Genomic DNA, 16,125 nt, shown 5'->3' on the forward strand with positions numbered 1-16,125 from the left:
AAGTAGCTAAAAAGTACTTGCCAATAGTTGCAACGTCTGTACCCTGTGAGCGATTATTTTCACATGCAGGACTTATCGCAAATCAGTTGAGGAGTCGCTTATCACCTCAGCACATTAATGAGCTAATATTTTTAAGATCAATCGGCGAAGAAATGTGGTTTTGGTAGTTATTTATTTTTAAATTTTTTGTTTTTTAATTAAAAAAAAAGCAATTTTATTATCCAATACCAAAATGTATGCAATGAAATCCTATAATACTTTTTATAATATGTTAAAAACTAAAAAAATATTGATATATCTAATGAATTTCGTGTACGAGTTGCTTAATTTATAAAAAGTCAACTTAAGTCACAAAAGTCGACTATCGGGGTTGATTAATTGACTTCCAGAATCGAAAAACTAGAAGTCAATTCCAAAGTCAAAAATCGATTCCGCTCGCGCTCTTTCCATCCCTACTCTACCCAGGCGTTCGCTCATTCGGCTCAACAATGATCGTGTTGAATGAAAACAAGCACACAAAAGAGCAAACTCAACGTCTATGAGCAAACTCAACGGGTATGAGCAAACTCAACACATATGAATAAACTCACTGTGCTTGAATAAATGCGCAACCAGCAGTGCTACTGGTTTTGTAAAATCCGTTGGCACACACACATGCATATATACATATATATACGTACATATACTATATACCAAAGAACTGCAAAACTCACTTTTTCCTTGAATCAGCTCATACGCAAAAGTTTCTATTCACTTCCAATCACTGAGCGAAAGTGAGCTAAAACTTTCGTGAAGTGAGCGAACGTGAGCTAAACATTTCGTGTAGTGAGCAAACGCGAGCAAAGCAATTCGGACCGAAGGCTCACATTGTACGCGAATGAACGGTGCGGCAACATGAGCTGATTTTTACTCAACGCTGTGCTTCGTTCAGTGATTGGAATTGAATAGAAACTTTTGCGTATGAGCTGATTCAAGGAAAAAGTGAGTTTTGCAGTTCTCTGGTACGGAGTTCTTCATATTCGATATCCGGAGCATTGAAAAGTTATAGTCCGATTTCGACAATTTTTTCACAAGTGATGCCACAGATCATATACAGTATTTATGTAAAGTTTTATTTCGCTATCTTCATTGGTTATGTATATATTATAAAATGAAGCAATAAAATGGAATTCAAAATTGAGTTATATGGGAAGTTGTCGTTGTTGTGAACCGATTTCATCCATTTTCCACACGCATCATCAAGGTGTTTCGAAAATATTATATACAGAATTTCATTGAAATCTGTCATGTAGTTCCTGAGATATGGTTTTTGACCCATAAGTGGGCGAAGTTGTAAAATAATCTGAGTGCAGCTTCTTTCTGCTATTTCTTCTGTAAAATTTAGTGTTTCTAACGTTTTTCGTTAATGAGTTAACGCACTTTTAGTAATTTTCAACCTAACCTTTGTATGGGAGGTGAGCGTGGGTATTATCCGATTTCAACTATTTTCATGGTGTGTGGTGGGGTACGTAAGGGAACGAACTGCACAAAGTTTGGTTTATATAGCTTTATTGGTTTGTGAGATATATACAAATAACTTATTTGGGGCCCGGGCAAGCCCACTTCCTCAAAAAAAATACATTCAAATATGGCCCTTCATAGTGTGATCCTTTGTTCCAAATTTTATTTTTATAACTTCATTTATAGCTTAGGACAGTTTATGTGTTTTTGGTTTTCGCCATTTTGTGGGCGTGGCAATGGTCCGATTTTGCCCATTTTCAAAAGCAACCCACTAACGGTCCCAAGGCACATGTGTACCATGTTTCATTAGGATATCTCCAGTTTTACTCAAGTTATCGCTTGCACAGCGGGCGGACAGACGGATGGACGGACAGACATTAAATTTCAAATCTACTCGTCACCCTGATCACTTTGGTATATATGACTCTATATCTAACTCTTTAAGTTTTAGGTGTTACAAACAACCGTTATGTGTGACCATAAAAGATGATGAAGAAGAAAATTTTTGAAGAACAAAATTTTGTTAAATTTTTTAAATCTTTTGAATATCATTACTGAAATGTTATTGAATAACCATGGCTTTGGCATATCAACTTTTCTTTACTTTAAACCAAAATAACATTTCGAAACTGCATACTATTGTCAGTGCCGGTGCGTCTAACCTAATGACGAGGAGTGTATATGTATGTTCATATAAAATGTATATTTCTTTAATTTGATCGTTTTTTCAGAAAGTTTTATATAGAAATGATATACATAAATACAAATACCAAGTGAAAAGTCGGTTAATCACAGATACAACCACAACTAGTTTTCAAAAAAATATATCCATATATTTGAACCTATAATTAGTAAGCACTGTTTTGTAATTAGAAGACAAATGCATATTTCGATTTAGGACGGCAGTTTCGAAAACTGAAAAAATAATTTTTACTTATTACTCAAACCCCGAATAAACAAGTAAGGAAGGGATAAGTTCGGGTGTAACCGAACATTTTATACTCTCGCAATTTATTTATTTAACTTTATTAATATTATATAATACACAATTTGACCCACATATTCGTCATATATAGTGTATAAAGTCCATTGAAAGTTGAAAACCCTAATATTAGGTTTGAAGCACCGAGGTCTTTATGTTCGATATATGGGGCCTTGACAACCTATGGTCCGATTTCGGTGGTTTTTAGAATGGGGCTGCCACACTAAAAACGTAGTATTTGTGCAAAGTTCTGCATCGATATCTTTACTAGTGCTTCATATATATATTGTAAAGTAAACAATTCAGATCGTCTTCAAAGTTCTGGTATATAGAAAGTAGGCTAGGCGTGGTTGTGAAACGATTTGGCCTATTTTCACAACATATCATTGGGATGTAAAGAAACTATTACAAACCAAGTTTCATTGAAATCGGTCGAGTAGTTCCCGAGATATGGTTTTTGACCCATAAGTGGGCGATGCCACGCCCATTTTCCATTTTGTAAAAAAATCTGAGTGCAGCTTCCATCTGCCATTTCTTATCTGAAATTTAGTGTTTCTGGCGTTTTTCGTTATTGAGTTAACCCACTTTTAGTAGTTTTCAACATAACCTTTGTATGGGAGGTGGGCGTGGTTACAATCCGATTTGAACTCTCCGGATTTGAACTTTTCTCGTCACCCTGATCATTTTGATATATATAACCCTAAATCTAACTCATTTACTTTTACGACTTACAACCGTTATGTGGACAAAACTATAATACTCTCGTAGCAACTTTGTTGCGAGAGTATAAAAATAATAAGGCATAGCAACAACTGAAACCAAAAATGTCTAAAGGTTTTTTGTATTTTTTAATTAGCAGATGAATTAGTATTTGCTCAGAATACGTCAACGTATGTAAAGTGAGATTATGCCAAATATAATGTATCATCAAAAAATCATTTTATGCAATCAAAGTTTCATTAATGTCAACCAAAACATCCAACACAAACAGTGGCGTAGCTATCATAGGTGACACCCGGGGCGGATTTTTAAGGTGTCACCCCAAAACTGTATCAAAACTTTTAAAATAAAAAAAGTAATAATCATTTAGATTTTATTAAAACACGAGTATTACAAATATTAGTGTATTATGTGAAAAAATAAAAATTTCTTCCTTCTAGCTTTTACACTTGCAAACTCCGAAATCACGTCTTCAAAACTTATATTTTGTGTTGCTTCATGTTCTATCGTTAAAATACCAAGATTGTTTAATCTAGTTTCACATGAAGCGACTGATGCACATATTGTCATAAATAACTTTAGTGCGACCGTTAGATTCGGAAGAGATGCTGTAAAATCCCATTCCACAATGAATTTCAAATAGTCCAGCGTCACCCAATTAGAGACAGTAATATTAGCCGCTTTTAAATGTCTTCTCAGTCTTGGTATTTCTAAAAGTAGTTCTGTTTCTGATACTTCATCGTAAAGGTTAGTATATTTTGATATAGCAAATTTTACTGTTCAGTGTTTGCCAAAAGCAAGGTCTATGACTGCACAACCTCAAACAATGAAGCTACGACTTTAATGGACTTTACTCGTGTTTCGAGTTCAATATTGAATCTGTCAAGACATTCTAACATATCCTTTTGTAGTTCCGCTCTAAGTGTAAGTCCAGTATCGGTGGCTAACTCACCGGGCATGCGTTTCTTGCGACGAATTCGTCGTTCCATCGAAATGTTGTATTCTTCCGATTTTTGTACAGCAAAATCTATTGAAAAAATCTCCTACTAGATGCAACCGTTTCTCTCCAATGAATAGACGAAGTGCTTCTAGTTTTATGATTATTTCATCAACACATAAACCTTTACATTGCAATGCAATCTGAGCATTGTTCACTTCCCTTAGCACATCATTCCAAAAGAAAAGAAAACAAAGAAATAAGAAATTACACACAGCAGAGATAAGATTTTGTGCAGGACATCTAGTTTATAAATGTACGTCTTGGTCACATAGTTCCTCAATTGTAATATCTGCATCAAAATTTTCAGCCAATACTTTTACTGCGCCATAATGAGCACTCCAGCGCGTTGTCGAAAGTCTTTTAACATATGCTTTGCAGTGATTGAGGAGCACTTCCCTGCGAACGTGCGACATTGATTACAAGTCTTTGATTTGAGAACAAAAAATAACTTTTTTCGGCCATTCGTTGTCCGTAGCAACGAAGATTTTACAACAAACAATGAGGCACATATTTACGCACATATACATGTAAACAAATTTACAAACATTATGCGTATGGTTCTTTCGATTTTGTTTACAATTACATATTATGCGCGGACGTTTATTCTTTTGATATATTATAGACAATTTTAATAACCAAATAAAATAAATATTGATATGTACATATAAAGTATATAATTACATTGTATTTTAGCATATGTATGTATATAAAATATACAAAAACATATAGTTAGGAACCCTAAAAAATTTAAATTTTTCATAAATTTTGCCTGAGAAAATTTCTAAATTTAATATTCGAAGAACTTGTACACATATTATGGTAATTTTGAAGAATAATGAATAATTCTTTATTTGTAAAAATAACAGTTTTTGTAGCTGCTACATCAGTTCTGCGGGCAACCTTCCCAAAAATGGAGTTTTGCGGTGACCACTTTATCTCTAAAGAGGACCAACTGAAAAGAAAAAATCATACGGATTTCGTTAAAGTAATTAACGTACTTAAACTAAGGAATACGCAAAACAATTTGTACTTTCCTACAATTCGATTAAGCACTAGAAAATATAGTTGAAATCGGTTCAGATATTTTCTTGAAGCCTTGCTCACCGTTTTCAAAGGCGCTGACCCGTCGTTACAATTATGCGTGTAGCTTCAAAAATAACCGTCGGATTACCTTCAGCGCGTTTACTTGAATACATGTACATTACGAAAATGAAAAAAATATTGATTTTTTTGAAAACTCTAAATATATGTAACACCTAAGCAACTCCAAAACAAATTTAGAAGTTATCTCTATGATAGGCTTTGCAAGGTTATCGAATAAAGGAACTTATTTCAATAGATGTATGTGAGCCATTGACGACCCACTTCAGTTGTGGTAGACCTTTGAATATCGGTCCATAACATCAATCATTAATTGTTAGCATCACACTTCTAAATAATTCATGAAATGGCATTACAAATGGTTGTGATTTGCTGTTGTTGCTATTTGCATTGTTGTATTTACTGCTCCTCCCTCACTTTCACTTTGACAGCTACTGTGGTATCATCGAGAATCCTGTTGTTATTGCGGTCTTTGTTGTTTGTTCATTTTTTGGTTGCCTTGTGTGTGAATGTATGTATGTACTTTCTACTACCGCATGTTTATATATCTTGGTTGGTTTTGTTGAGTAACTGGTTGTTTTGAACACTCATTCAAACGCACAATCAACACAAATGGCACTGGCAGTCAGCGTTACAAACAGACAAACCGGCGGCAGGGATGGACAGCGGCTTACGACCGATTAAATTGTTAAATGGCTCGTTAGCTTCAAATCTCTACAGGCATTGTCAAGAAAGGCGTGAAGCGTGGTAGCTGTGGGAGCATACCAGTTTAACACGGACACATCATGCATATAAACTTACACATGTGTCCAATGTGGTATGAGCATGTGGGTAGCGGATGTATTGCGTTATATAATTGTATTGCGGCTCAACAGCAATTCTTCGCAGCGAATTCATACTTTAAATTTTTGGGTGTACATATACTTACATATCATATATGAGAATACAGAGAAGGAGGACCGTGCATAACAAGATATACTTGCACATTATACATATATATACGTATACATTGGGCTGGTGGTTAAGTAACTCATTAATGTTTAGCGTAAATCAATTTAATTCATGAACACTCAAAATAACAAACAATTACCAATAAATTAAATAAGCACTAAACGGAGTTAACTCCGAGGTTCCTATGGAAAAGCGATGATCTTTTATTTATAATTATATAAAAGCCAATTTTAATTAATAAATAATATATAAAAAACTTATTAAAATGTAAATGTAGGGTAAAGGTGGGTAATATGGACCACCTAGTTATCTTGAATTTCAGTTGTTAAATCCTCCGTTATTTTCGTTTGATTTCTTCGTCTATTCGCGCAAGTTTCCTCAGTTTCAATTTACCGTTCAGCAAGTGCGGATACTCGAGCAATAGTGATTTTTGTAAAATAGTGGTTGCTGATAATTATATGTGCGTAAGCGAATTTTACTTTTTTACCTAAAATTTATCGTGGAACGAATAAATTGACAAATAATGTGTGTTAAATAAATACTTTTTGCTAATTTTGAATGGTTATAAATAGTTTAGTAAATATAGTTCAGATTGGAATTAAACTCAGTTATATCGCCACCACATGTTGAGTGTAATATGGACTACCACAGTAGAGGCTAATATGGACTAATGGTCCATATTACCCGCAGAACAATTCTTACTCTTTTAGCTCGTTTATCTTTAAGTTCATTAAGATCTTATTAATGTAGGATAAGCGTAAAAATTGGAATCCCGAGGACATGAAAAAGGCGATCACAGCGGTGCGATCTAGTACCTGCGGTTATCTGAAAGCAGCTAAGATGTACAATGTCCCTAAGTCAACTTTAATAAGGCTAGCGTTAAAGAAAGACACCGAAATCGAAAAGGTCGCAAACACTAAATTAGGGCGCAAACCAGTTTTTCCTGAAAATTTTGAAAAGATGTCGGTGGAGTTCGATTTGACAATGGAATCGAAACTATTTGGTCTAAGCAGAATGGATGTTAAGTACTTAGCCTATCAACTGGCTGAAAAAATAATATTATGCACCCATTTTCAAAAGAAAATCAGTTCGCGGGTAAGGATTGGCTGCGCTTGTTTTTAAAGAGGAACCCAAATTTAGCGTTCCGCTCTCCGACGGGAACTTCATTGGCAAGAGCACGAGGTTTCACAAAAGATAATGTGAATACCTTTTTTGATATCCTTGAAAAGGAAATGGACAATTTTAATTATTCAGCCTACAATGTTTTTAACGTTGATGAAACAGGCATAAGTGTCGTTCCATCAAAATTACCCCAAGTATTGTCAAGGAAGGGTAAAAGACAGATTGGTAGCCTTACTTCTACAGAGAGAGGATCTACGATAACAACTATTGTTTGTATGAGTGCGGGTGGAATATTTGTTCCCCCACTATTTATATTTCCACGAAAGAAACGCTCAGATTTGTTGCTAAGAGGAGCGCCGCCTGGATCAATATACGAATGTCATCTATCCGGTTGGGTTCAAACATACATTTTTACAATATGGTTTCGATATTTCATAATATGGTGAAATATGGGTTCAATGTGTCTCTTGCAAAAATTGGAGCCATGAGGAATGTGCTGGTTGTGAACAAGATCTCTTTATATGCGACATGTGTACACAATAATCACTTCGGCTAATATGGACTACCTGGTCCATATTAGCCCCCTATATTTTTTTTCGCGTTTCTGGGTATTTTTACGTTTTTTAAGTTTATAATATATTTTGCGTTTGGAGTTATTGTTTCACAAAAAAAAATAAAAATTAATTGTTTTTTTAAGTTAATCAAATAAATTTGATTGTATTATTGCATGTATTTGGTGACCTATATACCAAAAAAGGATTGGTGGTCCATATTTGCCTACTTTACTCTAATCGACAAGCATATTCACAATTCAGCATATCGAAGATACACATTTAAATAGTATCTTATGAAATTTGTATTTTAAAATTCCGAAAACTCAACCGCTGGTACCTCAGCTCCCATGTGATTGGCGTTGCAACCGTTTAGCCGGTTATAGCCGAATCAATCCCATGACGTGTCAAAAAAAAAATACGCTTGTTGCGGACAGCATAACTCATTTTGGGTTTAACCAAAAATAATTTCTTAGTAAATGGCAAAAACTAGTTAATGCACGAAGGAAAAATTAAAATACTAAAATTTGTATTTTTGGCAGATTAAAAAAAAACTCGCACTTTTTTGGAAAGTTGTAAAAATGTGAATAAAATCCTTCATTCATTAACTAGATAATGTTATTTCAAAGCTGTCTGCAAAATTTGAACAAAATCTTAATCTTTTACGCGAATGATTTAATAGTTTTGTATAATATTTGAAACATATTGTACTATTTAATAAGACAAAAAAAATTCAAATTTGGAAATATGAAACCCACCTAAACCCTTTAAGGCTAAGATATGCACCGACCGATAGATATTTGGCGATCGATAAGTCAAGAGAAATGCAAAGGGAAGATTAATTTATATAGTTACTTATATTGATGAAATTTTGCCCAATCGCAACACGGCGTCTTCGAACATTGATATAAAAAAATAAACTAATTGCCACAGAGATTTGTGTTCAACAAAACCCGCATTTTGGTTTTGGTAGTATGGTGCATCAAAAAGCACTTTGAGTCAAGCAGATCAACGGAGCGATATGTGCCTCGCTGTCCATGAAGGTTGATCTTTCCTCTCCAAGGATCCTCCAACCCACTCTATCCCCCAGCCCATTCAAAGCCTCGTTGGAATTTTGATAAATGTGTTTGATATCGATGGAACATGATTAAATCAGCAACATATGGCAAACTCCACTACTTTTTGGCTGATACCCTGATTTTGAAATTTTCAGAGGTCTCTCTGCGTAGAACTATCTAAGGATGCAACTAAAAGAGTAGGATTAAAGATAGCGTAAATAATTTATTTAATGATGTTTAGGGTCATAACTGTTGAAAAATAGACAAACGTATTTAATTTTTTGTAAAAGCCGTTATAATTTTCAATTTTCAACATTTTATTATTTTTTATGTTTCATATTCATATACATATTCTTATTGAAAAACAAAATTATTTAGTTAAATAGAAATATGTTGACAGCTGATTATGAGTTATCGTTGCCGCGCAGACTCTTGTTGAAATATTCCGCATAACCGGCATTTTGTAAAACAAGTACATTTTTTATAATAATAATTAATATACAGTTTAACTTCTATAACTCGCAGTTCTCCATAACTTGAACTCTTGAATTGGCAATATAAGTCAAATTTCATACAAATTACCTGCGATAACTCGTAGTCGCGCAAACTCAAAGTTTTTTTTTGTGGATAATGGAAGTTGAACTGTACTTTATCATCTTGAAAATAATTGAATAATATTCACCGATTTTCACCGTGCCAAAGGTATCTTCCTCTTTGAACGCACTTTAGCTATTTACAACTGCAATCATTAATATGAAAAAGTACATTTTACGAAGCACGTTACTCAATGGCGCAGAAAAAAACAAATAAGGCTACGATGAACGTGCAGAGAATTTTTTAAAATCTATCATCGTTAAAATGGTAAGCATTACTCAGAAAAATCTTAAAATAAGGATCTCCTTAAAATACCTATCAAATATTGTTGAAAAGTAACTTTAACTAATTGTAATTTTAAATAGTAGCCGATCTGAATAAAAAGTTTAATCAATCAATTAATTTCGCTGTCTAAAAACGCTATTACACTTTTGTACTTTTACCATACACAGTCTTGCTGGCATGGCCCCTTCTAAGTTTTGCTGAGCCGCTAGCAAAATTCTTTCCCACTTGGATTCGTTGGCACTCATTTTTTAACTAACGGGTGATTTTTTTGAGGTTAGGATTTTCATGCATTAGTATTTGACAGATCACGTGGGATTTCAGACATGGTGTCAAAGAGAAAGATGCTCAGTATGCTTTGACATTTCATCATGAATAGACTTACTAACGAGCAACGCTTGCAAATCATTGAATTTTATTACCAAAATCAGTGTTACCAAAATCAGTGTTCGGTTCGCTTTTTTATCGACAAATTTTGTTCAGCGATGAGGCTCATTTCTGGTTGAATGGCTACGTAAATAAGCAAAATTGCCGCATTTGGGGTGAAGAGCAACCAGAAGCCGTTCAAGAACTGCCCATGCATCCCGAAAAATGCACTGTTTGGTGTGGTTTGTACGCTGGTGGAATCATTGGACCGTATTTTTTCAAAGATGCTGTTGGACGCAACGTTACGGTGAATGGCGATCGCTATCGTTCGATGCTAACAAACTTTTTGTTGCCAAAAATGGAAGAACTGAACTTGGTTGACATGTGGTTTCAACAAGATGGCGCTACATGCCACACAGCTCGCGATTCTATGGCCATTTTGAGGGAAAACTTCGGAGAACAATTCATCTCAAGAAATGGACCCGTAAGTTGGCCACCAAGATCATGCGATTTAACGCCTTTAGACTATTTTTTGTGGGGCTACGTCAAGTCTAAAGTCTACAGAAATAAGCCAGCAACTATTCCAGCTTTGGAAGACAACATTTCCGAAGAAATTCGGGCTATTCCGGCCGAAATGCTCGAAAAAGTTGCCCAAAATTGGACTTTCCGAATGGACCACCTAAGACGCAGCCGCGGTCAACATTTAAATGAAATTATCTTCAAAAAGTAAATGTCATGAACCAATCTAACGTTTCAAATATGAAATTTTATGCGTTTTTTTTTTTTAAAAAGTTATCAAGCTCTTAAAAAATCACCCTTTACTTCATAGTAATATACTGCTTGGTATGTGCATTAGGGTGGGGCGATTTTATTTATTTTTGATTTTTTGCTTCGGTATACCTGTAGAAAGTTGATGTTTAGGTAAACAATTAAACACAAGCAAAATCAGTAATCTCGAGCAATGTTTAGAGGTGCCCCCATCGGTATGAAGTTTTGAAAATGTATGTCAAATACTCATAAATTCGCAAAGATTTTATAAACGCTGTTTGATGTTCCTAGCGGTGCTATGTTAGATGAATATAGAAATAAATAACCTTAAAACATGCGTGTTTCGTAACAGAGGGGGCGGGTTATTACTTTATTTACACCCACCGATGGAGTGACAGTGACTTTCAGAGTTTTCGTGCGCTTACTGCAGTTCTCTTGTTCGCCGTTCATTTATTTGTTACATCCAATTTTACTGCTGGAATCGGGATATTTAGTGTAAGTAGTATTTTCCATGTACATATGATGCTTGTAGCTTAATTTATAAGTGTAATTAGTACTTTTTACTTCTCGTAATAGCAGAAATATGTCTCAAGTTCAAACATCACAAACGACGCGCTGTCCTGTCTTTGGTTCGCCGGAGAAGTTATCTGTATCACAAATAGCAATATGAAATGGTATCTGTTCATAAAACATGAATTAAAGTCCGTTAAAGCAACAAAGGAACCGAGAGTTCTTGAAACATCTGAAAGATTAGGAATTGTAGCTGTTTAAAATGGTGTCGTGTTCCCAAGGAGGAAGTAAGTTTCTTACTCGACCAGAAAAATTGTGATAGGCGGTGTCGATATAGTATATAAAACAAGATAGAAAAGAAAACAGTTTATCGCGTAACACAGAGGTACACTATTTTGACAAGCCCTGTTGTTCTGTTCTTTGACTGATGACTTTTCAATTGAAAGCATCAGCTCAAAAGGGGTCAAAGGTGGTGTTATTCGCCCGATGCAGGAGGAATTCAATAGGCCATCACAGTGGTTTATCTGTCAATTGCATTCAAATGGGTTACCAATACGTCATATTTTATTACATTTAGGCGGAAAACTAGAGGACCTAAATGCTTTTCGGGCGCCATCGGATATCAATTACAAATTTGTCAAACAATTCCGATAGTCGAATTTACCGTTATACCTACAATATTACCTGAAATAACTAGGGAAATGCTTAGTACCGACCAAAAGTATTTATACGACATCATGACCGCCATCAGTACTGGTATGTTTTCTTCTGATTTAGCTAATATGGAGCTTGAAGCCCTTAACTATTCTAGATGGCTAAAATAGCTAATCGAATTCTAAGATTGTATGCCACTTAAACTGACCCAAAAAAAACTAGTTGTATTAGCAACGTACGTTATGAAATTTTATGGAACAATGTAGTTTACAATAAAATGTAATTCTCGTGCATTAACAGAGCTAAATCATTAACCTAAAACGTTATTTGAATTCCGATAAGAAAGCAATTGTTGCAATGGATATTTTGGCCACACAGAAAATCTTCTCATTATCATGCTTGGTGACGACTGAATAGGTTATAAGGGATATTATATATCGATGAATTGTAAAAGCTAGATCAGAGAATGCTCGAAAAATTCGAACGTGCAAAGTACCTCCATTCAACTTCGAGCCACCTCTAACTTTAAATATGTCTGACATATTCAAATGTACCAAGACCAAGGGTACATGCCAAATTCAAGCCGTGGAGCGCTGCATCAAGTTGGTGCAGAAGCATCGAATGCAGTTTTATCGCGTCAACGAATGCCTTATTTCAATACGAAACAGTGTGATGAGTGAATAGTATTTTAAGTAATGTAAAAGAACATTTTTCTTTAATAAACCTTAAATATGTATTTTTTTTTTAATTTTCGACTCTACTGGGGCACCTCAAAACATTAATCCAGCTGTTTGATATTTTTTATGTATGTTTTATTTATTAAAAGGAAATTTTTCATAGCTATGCCGTTAAAAAAACAAGAAACAATTTTTTCCACCATACATTATCGCTCCACCTTAATGTGCATATATTTTAGCAGTAAGTATGCCCCAAAGGCCCTATATGCAGTTGAAATCATTACTCAAACTGGCCAATCTAATAATTGGATACTTCCGAACTGAAAAAATGCTTTTGTAGCGCGAGTCACATGTATGGGAGCATTGTCTTGCGGAAACATTAAAATTTCGTCATCCGAATTCTTAGCAAAAGAAATTAGTATATATCTCGCAAACCAATAAAGCTATATAAACCAGTCGGTTTCCTTACGTACCCCACCACACACCATGAAGATAATAACCACGCTCACCTCCCATACAAAGGTTAGGTTGAAAATTACTAAAAGTGTCCTAACTCACTAATGAAAAACGTCAGAAACATTAAATTTTACAGAAAAAATAGCAGAAAAAACTGCACTCAGATTTTTTTACAAAATGGAAAATTGACGTGGCATCGTCCACTTATGGATCAAAAACCACATCTCAGGAATCAGAAAAAGAAATTCACTATATAGTATTTTCTTGACACCGTTATGACACGTGTAGAAAATGGATGAAATCGGTCCACGACAACTTCCCATATAACTCAATTTTGAATTCCATATTATTCCTTCACTTTATAATATATACATAAGGAACCAAGGAAGACAGCGGAATAACACTTCACACAAATACTGTAATTTTAATATAATTGTCGAAATCGGACTATAACTTTTCAATGCCCCGGATATCGAATATGAAGAACACAGTGCCTTGGGTAATTTTTCACCGAAAATATCGGTAAATCTCTCAGATATCTTAATTTAGTTCAGAGGAGTTTTTCTTCTAATAATGTGTCTCTGTACCAGAAATGGTTAAAATCGGGTCATAAATTCCCCTAGCTCTTATACTTAATTATAAGAACATGTGAAATATCTTAGCCAAATTAAATGAGCATATAATCATGGAGCAATGAGTGAAATCGGTTCAGGAATTACCTCAGCCTTTATTCTGTATATGATGATTTTCGTTTTTCTATTGGACTTTATGCCGAATATATGGGTCAAATTGTGTGTTATCTTAATAAAACTATAGCAATAAATTGCGAGAGTATAAAACGTATTGCACTGTTTGCAATGTTTGAATTATTCGCGGACTTTTAAAATGTTTTAAATCTGTAAAATCTATCGCATACTAGTTCTATGTTAGCAATAAGGTGAAGATTCATAGTGCAATGATGTCACGGAAGTTTCAAAATAATTTTTAACAGTTTGTTTTGTATCACTTGTAATTTTTTTTAAATGGCAATTTGCAACATTAGAACAGGCGCTCCATAAAAAATTATATATTGAAAAATTGATTTAGAGATGAGCAATTTGTTGTAAGTGTTTAGACCCGATTTTCGATTTGGGGAAACTATAGTATACTATCTCAGGCTTTCGGTGATAAAATAGATATGGTTGAAAAGAGGATTAAGAATATATATTAATTGAATATAATTTATAAAAAATAAATATGTACAATACAGTGAGAAATAACGTGTTAAAAGTTGTCAATTTTTAAACTTTAAGTTCGAATATCTCTAAAACTATAAGTCAGCTGTAATTATACCTACCATACCCATTTCAGCTCCGAAAGCCTGGAATAGTATGCTAAAGTCGACCCTTCGATTTATAGGGGGTATAGAGTTATTACTATGTTAATTACACTGTCCAACAGCATTTTTGGAACAGAATAGCGACCCTATAATTCTGAAAGGGTATGTTGAGTAGATCATTTTTGTAGAACAAACTTATGGTCCAGCAAGTCTGAGTTTTTTTTTACAGTGGGTCAAAGTTTTCATTTTTTGGTCGAAGGGAGTATTATACTGTATGAAAAAAATGTTGTAAGTTAATGTCTTAGAGAATTCTTATGGCCAGAGTTGTATGGTGGAATTGTATGAGGATTATTTTTGTGGCAGATCTTAGCCCTCTAACTGGTTTCTTTATGGGCCAATTTGACCTTTTGTTCGAGAAAATCAAAAAATATCCTTTAAAAAAGGACATTTAAGGATTAAAATATTCTACGAAAATGTTTGTCGGAAAATTTCAGTGGGGGTCACCAAAGACACCATTGTTGTAAATAAAGCTCTTTACGATTGATAAAAAAATTATAATTTTGTTTTAATAGTGGTTTATTATATGTACATATTTATTTTTTGCTTCAGCAGTAGTAGGACAATGGATTCAAGATTAAACTTAATATGCTTTCCTGTATTTAGCTTGACGTGAATGTTCTGAGGTGTCAAGGTTTCTGTACAAGCCCTATACGTATTCAGCAAGCATTACAGTTTGGGATTTCCATTTGAATCTTTCTTCCAATACCTTTATATCCTGATGAAACCTTTCACCGTGTTTATCTGAAACCGCTCCAAGGTTTTCTTTTAAAAAATTGAGATGAGAGTGCAGAAAATGCAGCTTTAGTGACATCTTAACGCCAATATTGTTTAAACCGATTAGCATGCTTTCAATATTTTCTGCATAGTTTTGTGCTTTTGAGTTTCCAAGGAATTCATATATAACCAGCTGCATAAAGTCAAATGCTGTCTTTTGCATTTCCAACAGATGACCATAAAATTCTTCATCTTGTAATATTTTCTTATATCGGGTCCAACGAGCATTCCTAGAAAAGGTAGTTTACATTAAATGAAATAAATTATTTCTTAAAATCGTATTTTACCTTCTTTTAATTTTGCTGCAGATAATCTGGGGAAAATTGTTTGAATGCGTTTGAAAGCATATCCTTGTGAATTTAAGTTTTTAATAAAATTTTTCACTACGCCCAACTTAATATGCAGCGGTGGAAGTATGACCTTTTCTTTTGGGACAAGAGATTCATGGATTACATTTAAGTCGCCAATAATATTTTCTTTACGTTCTTCGAAATATTTAATATGATAATGGCTGCTGGTAGCACGTGAATCCCATTTACAAAGAAAGCACATATATTTTATATGTATGTGTAGGCGGTTGAGGCACCGGAACACCTTCACAGCGCACTTCTGGTAAAATGACATTATTTGTTGATTCGTATGTCATTATCGCGTAGTGCCTTTGGCTTCTACCAAATTTGT

General features: G+C 34.3%; 1 protein-coding gene across 1 annotated transcript in view; it reads left to right on the plus strand.

Annotated features, from left to right (window-relative positions):
* LOC105219384 (uncharacterized) overlaps positions 1–16,125 on the plus strand; it is a 36,816-nt gene that overhangs the window by 2,631 nt on the left and 18,060 nt on the right. The window lies entirely within an intron of this gene.

Source organism: Zeugodacus cucurbitae, chromosome X, assembly GCF_028554725.1.
Source record: "Zeugodacus cucurbitae isolate PBARC_wt_2022May chromosome X, idZeuCucr1.2, whole genome shotgun sequence".
Lineage (NCBI taxonomy): Eukaryota > Metazoa > Arthropoda > Insecta > Diptera > Tephritidae > Zeugodacus > Zeugodacus cucurbitae.